General features: G+C 44.1%; 1 protein-coding gene across 4 annotated transcripts in view; it reads left to right on the top strand.

The window, feature by feature from the left end:
- UBAC2 (UBA domain containing 2) overlaps positions 1 to 14,436 on the top strand; it is a 109,660-nt gene that overhangs the window by 40,426 nt on the left and 54,798 nt on the right. The window lies entirely within an intron of this gene.

Genomic DNA, 14,436 nt, shown 5'->3' with positions numbered 1-14,436 from the left:
GGTTAAGGCATGTGTTGCTGTAGAGTCAGTAAGCTCTGCCAAAGGAGGGGGCAGAAGACCATAACCTCTGAACTGGGTTCTCCACAGTTTATCACGCCAAGACCTGATTTTAATAACCGTAAGGAGAGACCAAAAAGTCATTATCAGGCAACAGCTCTGCCCTATACAAAGCTGTGCCATCTGAGATATCAGACTAGAATAACAAATGGAGAATCAGCTGTTTCTTAAGTGGTATCAGGATTTGCTGAGGATTTTGAGGGATGTTTTTGAAATGGCGCAATGCTCCATTTTCACAAGAATTGGGATACTTACCTCTACGTTGCAGTTGGGATGTGAAGTCTGTCTACTATCACATATGCGTGCACACAAAATACACAGTTGGGTAACGTTATTGAAGAGGAAAGAAGTAGTGGGAAGTTATTGGGCAAAAAGTGTTACCAGTCGTTCAATGTACCTGGAAGCAAGGTGGTACACCTTTGAAAGGGCTTCCCTGAGATGAGCTGCCCTTTTCAAATTCAGAAAGTACTAAGCAGCATTTGTAATTGCAGGCTGTCACCACTTTCACACTTACCTTTTTTAATTGCTTTTATTAAGTGGAAAGTACCGAGCATGTCATTATTAGAGATCTGTGAATTAAGTGTAATTATTCAGATTGGACATGTTTTTATTTAAGGGGAGAGAAGCTGGTCTGCCCTGCAACAGGATTCATCTCTGCAGTCAGTATTTTCTAAGCAGCTTATGGAGGTAAACATTGCATGTGTCTTTGCCAACTTGGCTAAATATTGCCAGCTGTCTTAACCCTTTTTAAAGATAAATGAGCTGTAATTGGATTTCTGTACTAGATAATTTTAAACAAGGGCTACTAGAAGAAGCAGTGATTGTTATGAGGAAGCTGCACAGTAGGCATATTATTATGAGACATTGCATCTGTCAGAGCGATTTAGTATTTGTCTATCAGATTAGACAGAAATGTGCCTTGATGTGGCAATTCCCATTATTCTTATTATGTGTGAGGAAACAGAAATGGTAACGAAGTGTGGATTGAGTCAGGGCAGGGGGAGCGGGGGAAGGTGATGCTACCAAGATTTACTTTATACCAACATTGTGAACTTTTAAAAAGTAAATTGAAAGAAAAGGAAAGAGAAATTGATTATTATCTTTTATATTTCTACAGAACTTATAAAAATAAAAACAGGTGCTATTTTTGTCTGCAATAATATACTTTTTAAAAATAAAATAATTTAAAATTTCAATCAGAAATTGTTTCTCCATACAGTCACTTTCTCTAGGAGGTAGGTAGATATTAACAGTGGGAAACTTGTCTGTTTCAATAGAATATTTACCACTCTGTTGGTAATGTCTGCTTTGTGCCTGGTGCAAAATATTAAAAAGTTAAAGCTGAAGCAAAATGGGGAGAGCTTCAGTTGTGATGTTGCCCACAGTGTTTCATTTGCTTGATGTTGTTACCAAAGGCCATCAGGTGTTTTGTGGGAAGCACAGATAAGAGTACTCAAATAGTAAAATCTAAGTTTTCAAATTAAGGGATATTTTTATTTCACTAGTTTCTTTTTAACAAATAAAACACAAGTTTATTTAGCTTCTGAGGTATTTGTGGTTCTGTTGACAGTAGTATTTCAGTTTTTATGTATGAAGCACAGAAATCACTAAAAATGTTGAGCCATTTTTCCCAAGTTCATGTAGCATTAATAGGTTGTTATACTTTTTGAGTGTTTGTTGCCATCCTAAATGCTCTAAAAAGTGGGAGATTTTTCAAAATCATCTTCTAATTCCTTATTTTCTTACAACAAATGCTTCATTACAGTTTTTCTCAGAGGAAGATCACTGCTTGATTCTCCCTCACAGATTTTAGGATGGCTCGCTGTTATGTTCTCCATGACTAGTAATTTGTTTGGGTTTTTTTTTTCTTTTCCTTTATCATTCTCAACAAAGCCTTATCATTAGTTTGTCCACTTTCATTCTGCTCATGATGAAAATTAATTAATTTAAATTTTTTAACTTAATCACTTTGATCTTTTTGCTTTGAACACTTGCAAGGCAGATAATTATTCATTAATAGCCCAGAAAAGCTGATAGCGAATTATGAAATACTATGTCTCTTGTGATGCTGGGAAGCCTAAGATGTTACAGCATCAGCTGCACCTCTGGTCAGGGACAGCACGTGGCACAAATCCCATCTGAGGTGAGGTTCACCAGCTCTGAAATCACTAGTGTTCCTCCAGGGTCTTGCTGACTAAGTACAGCCTCATCAGTCACTGACAGCAATCAAGCCTGGAGTGCAGACTTAGCTTTAAGACTCCCTTGGACAATACACTTTCTTATTCTTATCTCATAAACAAAGCTACAGTCCAGAACAGCTGTGTCTAATATTTCACATGGAGGAGACAATATGGTATAGGTATACTTATGATTAAATATACATTGACTACATGTACATTGACTAATTTTGTATTGACTGTGTATACATTGATTGATTATACTGATTATATTGATTAGATATACCCTAAGTAGCGGTTATGCGGTATCCATGATACAGAGACATACACCTGGATTAGTGGTTATGTGGATCACTAACTCTTCATAGAATAGTCATCCACCGCTGGCTACTACAGGAGATAAACAGTCATTATTGGTAAGGTTACTTCTGCAGTTGCAGACAGTTTGGTTCAAAGTACTGCTGGTTTTCTGGTTTCTTATGCATCAAAGAAGTATTGCTCCTCTAAGCAAAGGTCACTTAATTAAAGTAGAAGTTCCTTTATAGTTCTGAGGTGCTCTGCAGTTCTTGGTGCATCTGGTTGGTACAGCCTGACGTTCTTCTCCTCCACCTTGGCCATTGCTGTCATCGTCCTGTGTGTGGAAGAGTCCTGTTGTGAGCAGTTGGGTTATATTGTCAGATTAGATGGAGCTTAAATCATAGCTCTTATTTGATTAGACCTTTTTTGAGATGCTGACAAAGTTGAATAAAACTGTGAAAAGAGAGTAGCAAAAACTTCTTCCATCAATGTGTCTGTGGCCAGTGAGGCACGCTTGTTTCCTGTTTTTGTTTGTGACTAGAAAGTGGCACCTTTTGAAAGAGCATCAGAATCAGGTTTCCGAGAAGTAATTTCAGAATTCGAGCTCCATCATTATCCTTTTTTTTTTTATGTTCTGAAGACCTTATCTAGGCCATATGACAATGAGATTTCATCTGTGTTAAGGTACTAACTCTTTATTGATATCTGTTCCAAAAATAATTTTTATGAATGTTTTTAATTACAATTCAGATCATTAATAATTTAATTTCAGCAAAAAAAATTTCAGAAACCGGACTGTCCCCAAGCCACGCGTCCTGGAGCTGCTGCCGCCCCTCCCCGACTAGCCCCCCTTTTATACTGAGCATGATGTCACATGGTATGGAATACCCCTTTTGGCTAGTTTGGGTCACCTGTCCTATGTCCCCTCCCAACTCCTTGTGCATCCCCAGCCGTCCCACTGGCAGGGCAGTGCGAGAAGCAGAAAAGGCCTTGGCTCTGCGTAAGCACTGCTCAACAACAACAGGTCCATATATTATCAACGCTGTTTCCAGCACAAATCCAAAACATAGCCCCATGCTAGCTACTGTGAAGAAAATGAACCCTCTCAGCTGAAACCAGGACATTATCCACCCCTTATTCCATACCATTTACATCACGCTCAGGTCCCACACAATTCAATACATCCTCATTAACCACTACCACCTTTCTCATCCCTTGATATAATATAATATGCTGATATCATTCCCTTAGTCTGTGGACTACCCTTTTAAAATGTCCATAAATGTCCACAAAATGTCCATTGAGTTCACTCAGTCCATAACCTTGGGCTTCATTTATTATAAGAATTTCTCAGGGCAGAAGTGATGATGTGTACTGTTGGACTCCTACATGCTGCATTTGGAACTTGCAACTGGTGTTTGGTGTGGTCCATGCTCGTGGTCTGTGGGTTGAAGGTGTTGATTTTTCTTTTTTTCAAGGAAGTTGCTGTGCACCAGTTGCTAAGGCCAGTTCTAATTCTATCATCGTAGTATTCATCCTTCATTAATTTGGGTGATTCTTACTGTAATACCGTTGATACAGCATATAGCAATTGTAGCAATGATAATGTACAATGACAGGGTTATTTAGCAATTAACAACATACATTGTAATTTATTGGCTGTTCTCACCTAAAATCAGATGCCCTTGAGGTACACATTGGACTTCCCCATCCTTCCGCATCACCCACCAGGTGCACCCAGGTCCTTGAGCAAAAGCAATCCCACAGATGGGTTTGCTCTTGTCTGAAGCAGGGCTAACCCAGACTGTCTTCCCTAACATATTCTTCGTGTGCACTGCAGGAACTTTATCTCCTTCTACAGGGTGTGGAAGTTTTGATTGTGCAGGGCCAGCTCGATTGGTAGACCCCCTAGTGTTAACTAACCAGGTTGCCTTTGCTAAATGTGTATCCCAATGTTTGAAAGTCCCACCACCCATTGCTCTCAGTGTAGTTTTTAGCAGTCCATTGTATCGTTCAATTTTCCCGGAGGCTGGTGTGTGGTAGGGGATGTGATACACCCACTCAATGCCATGCTCTTTGGCCCAGGTATCTGTGAGGTTGTTCCGGAAATGAGTCCCGTTGTCTGACTCAATTCTTTCTGCAGTGCCATGTTGCCACAGGACTTGCTTTTCAAGGCCCAGGATAGTGTTCTGGGCAGTGGCATGGGGCACAGGATATATTTCCAGCCATCTGGTGGTTGCTTCCACCATTGTAAGAACATAACGCTTGCCTTGGCGGGTTTGTGGGAGTGTGATGTAATCAATCTGTCAGGCCTCCCCATGTTTATATTTCAGCCATCGTCCTCCGTACCACAGAGGCTTTACCCGCTTGGCTTGCTTGATTGCGGCATGTGTTTCACATTCATGGATAACCTGTGAGATAGCATCCATGCTCAAGTCCACCCCTCGGTCACGAGCCCACCTATATGTTGCATCTCTTCCTTGATGGCCTGAGGTGTCATGGGCCCAGCAAGCTATAAATAATTCACCTTTATGTTGCCAGTCCAGATCCACCTGAGCCACTTCAATCTTAGCAGCCTGATTCACCTGCTGGTTGTTTTGATGTTCCTCAGTGGCCCGACTCTTGGGTACGTGGGCATCTACATGACGTGCTTTCATGACCAGCTTCTCTAGCTGGGCAGCAATATCTTGCCATAATTCGGCAGCCCAGATGGGTTTGCCTCTGTGCTGCCAGTTGCTCTGCTTCCGTTGCTGTAACCACCGCACAGGGCGTTGGCCACCATCCATGAGTCAGTATAGAGGTAGAGCATCGGCCACTTCTCTCTTTCAGCAATGTCTAGAGCCAGCTGGATGGCTTCCACCTCTGCAAACTGGCTCGATTCTCCTTCTGCAGCTTCTGTGACTCGCCGTGTAGGACTCCATACAGCAGCCTTCCACCTCTGATGCTTTCCCACAATGTGACAGGACCCATCAGTGAACAGAGTATATAGTTTCTCATTCTCTGGCAATTTATTATATGGTGGGGCTCCTTCAGCGCATGTCACCTCCTGCTCTGGCGACATTCCAAAATCTTTCCTTCTGGCCAGTCTGTGATCACTTCCACAATTCCTGGGCGATTGGGTTTCCTGTTTGAGCCTGCTGTGTGATCAGTGCGACCCACTTACTCCACGTAGCATCAGTTGCATGATGTATAGAGGGGACCCTCTCTTTGAACATCCAGCCCAGCACTGGCAGTCAGGGTGCCAGGAGGAGCTGTGCTTCAGTGCCAATCACCTCTGAAGCAGATCGCACCCCTTCATATGCTGCCAATATCTATTTTTTAGTCGGAGTGTAGCAGGCCTCGGATCCTCTGTACCCCCAGCTCCAAAACCCCAGGGGTCGGCCTCAAATCTCCCCTGGTGCTTTCTGCCAGAGACTCCCAGGTAGGGCCGTTCTCCCCAGCTGTGGTGTACAGCACATTCTTTACATCTGGTCCTGCTCGGACTGGCCCAAGGGCCACCGCATGGACTATTTCTTGTTTAATTTGTTCAAAGGCTTGTTGTTGCTCAGGGCCCCATTCAAAATCATTCTTCTTCCAGGTTACATGATAGAGAGGGCTTACAATGAGACTGTAATTTGGAATGTGCATCCGCCAGAAACCCACAATGCCTAAGAAAGCTTGTGTCTCCTTTTTGTTGGTTGGTGGAGACATGGCTGCTATTTTGTTGATCACATTCATTGGGATCTGGCAATGCCCATCTTGCCATTTTATTCCTAAAAACTGGATCTCCTGTGCAGTTCCCTTGACCTTACTTCGCTTTATGGCAAAACCAGTTTTCAGAAGGATTTGGATTATTTTCTTCCCTTTCTCAAAAACTTCTTCTGCTGTGCTGCCCCATACGATGATGTCATCAATGTATTGCCGATGTTCTGGAGCTTCACCCCATTCCAGTGCAGTCTGGATCAGTCCATGGCAAATGGTGGGGCTGTGTTTCCACCCCTGGGGCAGTCGATTCCAGGTGTACTGGACGCCCCTCCAAGTGAAGGCAAACTGCGGCCTGCACTCTGCTGCCAAAGGGATCGAGAAAAATGCATTAGCGATATCAATGGTGGCGTACCATTTGGCTGCCTTTGACTCCAGTTCATATTGAAGTTCCAGCATGTCTGGCACGGCAGCACTCATGGGCAGCGTGACTTTATTCAGACCACGATAGTCTACCGTCAGCCTCCACACTCCACTGGACTTCTGCACTGGCCATATGGGACTGTTAAAGGGTGAGTGGGTTCTGCTGATCACTCCTTGGCGCTCCAGTTGATGAATCAGCTTATGGATGGGAACCAGGGAGTCTCGGTTGGTGCGGTATTGCCGCCAGTGCACCGTTGTGGTAGTGATTGGCACCTGTTGTTCTTCAATCCTCAGCAACCCTACAACAGAAGGGTCCTCTGAGAGACCAGGCAAAGTAGATAATGATTCAATTTCCTCTGTCTCCAAGGCAGCTATACAAAAATCCCACCAGTACCCTTTTGGGTCCTTGAAATACCCTCTCCTGAGGTAGTCTAGGAGCCTTTGGGCCAGTCACAATGGGGTGCTTTTCCCAGTCCTTCCCAGTTAGACTCACTTCAGCTTCCAGTAGAGTCAGCTGTTGGGATCCCTCTGTCACTCCAGAAATAGAGATGGGTTCTGCTTCATAACTTGATGGCATTAAAGTACACTGTGCACCGATGTCCACTAGAGCCTTGTACTCTTGTGGATCTGACGTGCCAGGCCATCAGATCCACACAGTCCAATAAACCCAACTGTCCCTCTCCTCCACCTGGCTGGAGGCAGGGTCCCCCCTAATCCTGCTCATCATATTTGCTACTCTCTTCTTGCAAAAAGGACTTAGAAGTCCCTTCAAGAGGATCATACATATGAGTAGGCCTTCCACTCAGTCTGGGGAACTGCCCACTAGAAAATGGAGCGGCATCTTTTCTGGAAGAACCCCCTTTTGTGGCTGGTTTACCTTGCAGCTTGTACTCGTACCTGTAGGATTGAGGGAGGCTTTCCATCCCACTTCCTCACGTCTTCTTCATGGTCACACAGGTAAAACCACAGGGTACTTCGTGGTGTGTACCCTCTATATCCTCTCTCTTGAGCAGAGAAATGCTTGCTCCGAATAGCCAAGACACTGGTCCATGCAGGTGGGGAGTAAGACATATTCTCTTCAAGTTCCTGGACCTTCCAGGACAGTTTCTCCACAGCCGAAGCGAGGGAGGAAGAGAGACTTTCTTCATACTGCTGGAGTTGGCCAGCCACTTCATCCACTGTTGGTGCCTCTTCAGTTTTCTAGTCCATTACTGCTAGTGAGTTGGCGTACAGTGATGGTCCGCTCTGTACAAACTTCTGCCACATGGGTCATGTGCACTGGACTTCATCAGGGTCTGTGGGTAACTGCACGTTGTCTGGGTCATAATAAACCAACTCCCGCATAGCTAATTCCCTCAGGTACTGGATACCTCGTTCCATGGTGGTCCACTTGCTTGGCCAACGTACAACATCTTCACTGAAAGGATACCTTTCCTTCATACTTGACAGGGGTCTCCTCCAGAGGCTGAAGGCTTGTGTCTTTTTCCCAATTGCCTTGTCAATGCCCCCTTCCTTGGACAGGGATCCCAACTGTTTGGCCTCCCTGCCGTCTAATTCCAGGCTACTGGCCCCATTATCCCAGCATCGGAGCAGCCAGGTAATGATGTGCTCACCTGGATGGCGGCTGAAATCTTTTCTCATATCTCGCAGCTCACTCAGGGACAGGGATCGAGTGATTACCTCTGGTTCTGGCTCTTCTTCCTGTGATGGTCCTGGTTCATCATCATCCTTCACTAAGCAAACTGATTTCTTTGTGTATTTCTTCTTCTGTATAGGGGCAACTGATACCGGTACAGGTTGGTTTTCTGGTTCACCTTCAGTCCTTGTCACGGGGGTTTGGGTAGCCACAGTGTTTGTTATGGGGAATGGGGTAGCCATGGGGGTTTGAGTAGCCACAGTGTCCGTTACAGGGGCTGGAGCAGCCGTGGAGGTTGGGGTAGCTGCCACACCTGTTGTGGGATCTGGAGTAGCCGTGGGGGTTGGGGTAGCTGCCGTGCCTGTTGTAGGGTCTGGAGTATCTGCTGTGCCTGTTGTGGGGGCTGGGGTAGCTGCAGTGCCGGTGGGTCTGTTTTCCCTCTCTTCCCCCTGATGACACTGCCTACTATCGAGCAGTGTTTGGTAGATTGTGGCCAGGGCCCAACACAGTGCAGTAAGTTGTGCCTCCTTGGAATAGCCACAGCATTTTCCCTTCAAATATTCTATCACTTTATCAGGGTTCTGTAGTTGTTTGGGGGTGAAGTTCCAAAACATTGGGGGTGAGAAGGTCTCTAGATACCTGCCCACACTCTCCCACATACCATGCCAGCCCTGACTATTCAGCCTCGGGGCAGGTGTCTGGGTGGTATTCTTAAAACATCTTTTTGTAACCTTGAACAAAACGTGAAACACATTCAGGAGACATAATAATATGAACACACTGGCTTGAACATCCCAAGAATAATCAAAATTTTCAAAAGCTGCTGCAACTAACCTGTAGGGAAAAAGAGGGGTGAAAGAGCAGGAGGAAGTATCCCACTCTGTCTTCCCTGTAGATTGAGTGTGATTATTAATCAATTCAAAGAGATGTCCAAGGTATGGGCATGACAGCAAAACCCAACACAAGTACCAAATTAAGCTCATAACTATTGATGTTATCATATCATGAGTTGATATTGCACAGTACAGCAACATGAGAACTCTGACCCCTCTCCCGGAGGTGATAAACAGCAGCATTGCAAGGAATGCATACAGCAAGTAGGGGTTTAGATACCACAGCCATGTGAAGAAAGAAAACACCATTGTGACCACCAGCTGTTTAAAATAATACAATAAATACTTATAACAACTTTGTTTTAACACACTCAGGGCAGATCTGTTGTTATCTCAACCCTTCGAGCCCCACGTTGGGCGCCAAAAAGGACTGTCGTGGTTTAGCCCCTGCAGGCAGCTGAGCACTGTGCAGCCACTCCCTCACTCCCCCCTCTCCCCCAGCTTCTCTGGTCAACCTGTTCCAGTACCTCACCACTCTCACAGGAAAGAATTTCTTTCTAACATCTGATCTAAATCGACCCTCCTTCAGCTTAAACCCATTACCCCTTGTCCTATCACTCCATGCCCTTGTAAACAGTCCCTCTCCATCTTTCCTGTAGGCCCCTTCAGGCACTGGAAGGCTGCTATAAGGTCTCCCCGGAGCCATGTCTTCTCCAGGCTGAACAACCCCAACTCTCTCAGCCTGTCCTCATAGGAGAGGTGCTCCAGCCCTCCCATCAGCTTCATGGCCCTCCTCTGGACTCGCTCCAACAGCTCCATGTCTCTCCTGTACTGGGGCCCCCAGAGCTGGACGCAGTACTGCAGGTGGGGTCTCACCAGAGCAGAACAGAGTGGCAGGATCACCTCCCTCGACCTGCTGGTCACAAATGGAATGACTGGAACGGTGCAGCAGAAAAGCAGGGAGGGGTGAAGAGGTGGCCTGGCTGTGCCCAGAACTGGAAGCTACTAATTTTGCAGTCATCCCTGGTATTTGTGGTTGCTAGTTCTGCTTGCCAGGGGTGATATCTGAGCATGCTACTTTTAGAGCTTCTGCTCTAGCTTGTGTGTTAAGAGGAGTTAAAGATGAAAGATCCTTCATTTAATGAAATTAATCTGTTGTGCCAGTAAATTTCAGATGGCTTGATTTTTATTTTTTTTATTATTTTTTTTCCTTCTCCCAACAGAACTGGGATACTTCCTTTCAGGTCACATTTTTAATAGTGACATACAATGTATTACCTTCCTGCAAATCTCTTTCTAGATGTCCTGTGTGATCTTTATGTCATTTTTTTGTCTAGACCAAAGCCTCTAGGACAAACCATTATATGTTGCTAAGTGTTGGGGATATGAATGTGAAGCTTTGTCCTCTGTCCCTCTTTTAGCATAAATAACATTATTATGTGTCTGTCCTAGCAGCCAACCCTGACACATTTAAAATAATTAGTTTGCACTCATCTGAGTGAAAGAGTAAGATTCTGATGGGTGTTTAGGTGTTACGAATAGCTGGCGTTGTGAATACACTGTATTTATTTTTTAAAGGACAAAAAAAAAAAAAAAAAGAATTGCCCCAGAGTTGCCTTTATAGTCTTATAACTTGTCAGGACCTTTCCATTGTGTCTTTTTGTCAAAAATGCTTCACACATGCAGCTGGCAGAGGTGGTTCATCTCTTCCTGTCCAACTGAGGACAATGATCTGTCATTGCTACTTCTAGACAGACTTACTGTAACTTCCCGTACGTAGAAGTTGTGATATTAAGGTTTCATCAAGTTCTTAGCGCCTTGGTATCAGCAGCTGCTGATAAAACATTATCTGGATGCTCTGTAGGCTAGTAAGTTGAGAATAATCACTTTTCAGCATCTCTATATTTAAAGTAGGCTGCCTCGGAATGCCTTCTGCTAACCACAACTTCCCTCGAAAGTTACATGCCACAGGAAGGATGAAACTGCTAAGTCTAGCTTATTAGAGGGAGGAACATAACTCTCCTTATGCATGGTATAAGACAATGTATACTTTTCTGGAGGGGATAGGATAAATTTTGCTGCCTTCTGAACAGGTGCAAAACTTGCTTTTTTGGTTTAGCCCTTTGCACAACATCTGTCACAACTGAGGAAAAGAAAAGAGGAAGAGGAGAAACTCGTATTTTTGCACTGAGGAAAAATGAATGCAGCTTTTTGGAAAGAAGTCCAGGCTGTGTCTTGACCTTTATTTTATGAGGATGCTAATGACAGCATTTTGATAAGGGCATAAATAGAGGACAACAGTAAAATATTTTAAAGTTATATTATTTGCTAGTTTTACTGCAAAGCCAGTGAGTTTCATGTTGCTTTTTTGTTTAACTTAACCAAAATTTTGACCCAATTTGCTAGTCGTAGAAGGATGCAGGTTGAAAGGAGCCTCTGGAGATCATCTTGTCCAGCCCTGGTAGTGCCAGTTTAATCAGGGCTGTGTCCAGTCCAGTTTTGAGTGGCTCTAAGAATAGAGATTTCACATCCTTTCTATGCAACCTTTCCCAATGTCTGACTAACCATGTGATGAAAAAAAAAAATGCTTCATAATGTTTAATTGCTCCTTGCTGCAACTTGTGCCCATTACTGTGTGTTGCCATCTTTTCTGTACCCCTCCTCATCCCCATCTTCCCTCTCCAGGATGAACCATCTCAGCTCTCTCAGCCTCTCCTCCTGCAGTGTGTGCTGCAGCCCCTTCATCCTTTTCGGTGGCACTCTGCTGGACTTGTTCCAGTAGGCCAGTATCTTTCTTGTATTGGGAAGCCCAAAACTCTGTACAGGACTCCAGGTATGATCTCACAAGTACTGAATGGGGGGAAAAGATCGCTTCCCTCAGTGTTCTTTCCAGCATGGTCCCGTACATATTTGGCCATGAGATTACACTACTGACTCCTCTTGAACTTACTGTCCACCAAGAACCCAGACCTTTTTTCCTAGCCAGGCAATGCCCAGCCTGCACTGCTGTGTGGCATTATTCCATCTCAGATGCAGGACTTCACATTTGGCTTTGCTGAACTTTGTGAGGTTCCTGGGAGACCATTTTTCCAGCCCATTGAGGTCCTCTTCTTCTTTATTTAATGCATCGGAGCAAAGTTATCCAAATTTGGAAGTCACGGGGCAAGATCTCAATTTTGAGACTTAACTGTATGCTACTGTGGTAGGAAAAGTAAATCAGTACACTGTTGATCTCCCCATGTATAGAGATTCCTTGTTCTCTTTTGCCATCCAGCTCAAACACAGTTGCATTCTTTCTTTGCACTTACCTTCTTTCCTTCCTCTAACTACAGTTTGGATTAAGAGGTGAACAGCTTTGATCTGACTGTTTGTAGGAGAAGATACTGGATGACTTGAAGGAAGGGGATTTGATGTAGGTCTGTAAAATCACGGGTAACATGGACAGTGTAAATAGGCAGTGTTTGCTCACTGGTAGTACAAGCAGCAGGGGACTTCAAATGAAACTAACAGGTGTCACAAGCGAAAGAAAATGGCTCCACACACCATGGGTAGTTAGACTGTGGGACTTCTTGCTGCAAGATGTGGCAGGCACAGACATTTTATTTCAGTTCATAAAGGGAACAGACAGGCTGATGGAAGAAAAATTGATTGAGGACTGTCATGTGCAAAGATGAGACATCTGCCTCAGGAAGTCCGAAGTTAGACGTTGCAGGAAGCCGAAACAGCATTCTGAGGGGAAAAACAATTGAGGAAATATGTGTGAGCGTTTACTACACAAACAGCAATTCCCCTGTTTTTCTTCAGGAAAGAGTTGCAGCTTGACTGAGTTCATTTTGTACCATAGCCTTAGTCTGCAGGCTGCAGCTTAGCCAAACCTATATTAGGAAATATTTAACTCGGAAGAATTTCATGTTTTTCTAGTGATTCTTTGTGTCCATTGACGTTGTCGGTATCGAGCCAGCACAGTGGGATACTGCTAAGATACAAACCTTAGTTTATCTTGAGTTCTTCCCCGGCTGTGTACCACAGACATGGAGATAGAAGAGACAGAATACATCACTGCTTTTCAGTTCCTTCAAAACTGGTCGTGTAAGGCAAAGCTTCTCTTCTCATTCTCTTTAGCTGCACCCTATTTTTCTTATGTTGCAGGCTTTCCCGTCATTTTCGTGGAGTCTGTTCATTCCTTGCTTACCTGAAAGCTTTTGAGTTTTAGAACAATGTTAATCTTTAATGCAACATCTGTTTAAAACAAAACAAAACACAAACCCCTTCATTTTTTTTCTTTATACTAATGAGGTTGCTGGTTTAGGTGGAGTCATTAACCACCTTCAGGAATGGTGTTATTTCTGGTAGCATGTGGTAGCACGTTTACCACTTCTTTTGCTAGGAGATGACCATGTTGCTGACAGGTTCCTCTTCTGCATAGCTTTCAGGGCCACAGCCAAAAGAGTCAGGCAGCAATGCCTGGGGGAATACCTATCCTCTTCTGCTAGGACTGTAAGCCACAGGAGGTTGTGTTCTTTATCTCCATGTTTTCGATTAGATTTCAGTATCTTTGAGCCCAGGGTGGCTGAGGGAGCCTGTCTGAGCACTTGCAGTAGTAGTCCTTGGTTTTGTATTCTCAGCAAAAGAAAAGGTGAAGGCTAAATGCTCTTTTGCTGAAAATGCATGTCTGTGTTGGGATCTTTCACGATGCACCTTCACCTGGTCATGTGTTCAACAACAGTTGTCTATACAACTTTTCTGGACTTGGACAGAGAAAGTCAAAATGTACCTCATAATTTTTATTTCTATGTGCTCTGTCACATTCCCTACCGGATAAGTTTCTGTGATTTGAGAGAGATGTCAGCAGTGGACACGTAGCCTGGTTGGAGTCCTCTTAGCAGCTGCCCTAGCCCTACACTCTGAAGTATAGAGTTAAAAGATATTCTATCGTTTTGTCATGAACATGGGTTTTAAGATCCTGACTGAACTTCACCCTCCAAATAGAGACCCAGTTTCTCCAAGGAACTTCGGTCGGATCCTCATAATGAGCAAGCCATTTGAACCTGCTGCTACTTGTCAGTTGCTTTATTTATGTAGAATCATAGAAGTCATAGAATCATTTTGATTGGAAAAGACCTTTAAGATCATCGAGTCCAACTGTAAACCTAGCACTGCCAAGCCCACCACTAAACCACATTCCTAAGCACCACATCTACATGTCTTTTAAATACCTCCAGGGATGGTGACTCAACCACTTCCCTGGGCAGCCTGTTCCAATGATTGACAGCCCTTTTGGTGAAGAAATGTTTCCTAATATCCAACCTAAACCTCCCCTGGCTCAATTTGA

The sequence above is a fragment of the Balearica regulorum genome, chromosome 1, assembly GCF_011004875.1.
Source record: "Balearica regulorum gibbericeps isolate bBalReg1 chromosome 1, bBalReg1.pri, whole genome shotgun sequence".
Taxonomy (NCBI): domain Eukaryota; kingdom Metazoa; phylum Chordata; class Aves; order Gruiformes; family Gruidae; genus Balearica; species Balearica regulorum.
This window is presented reverse-complemented; position numbering and strand designations above follow the sequence as displayed.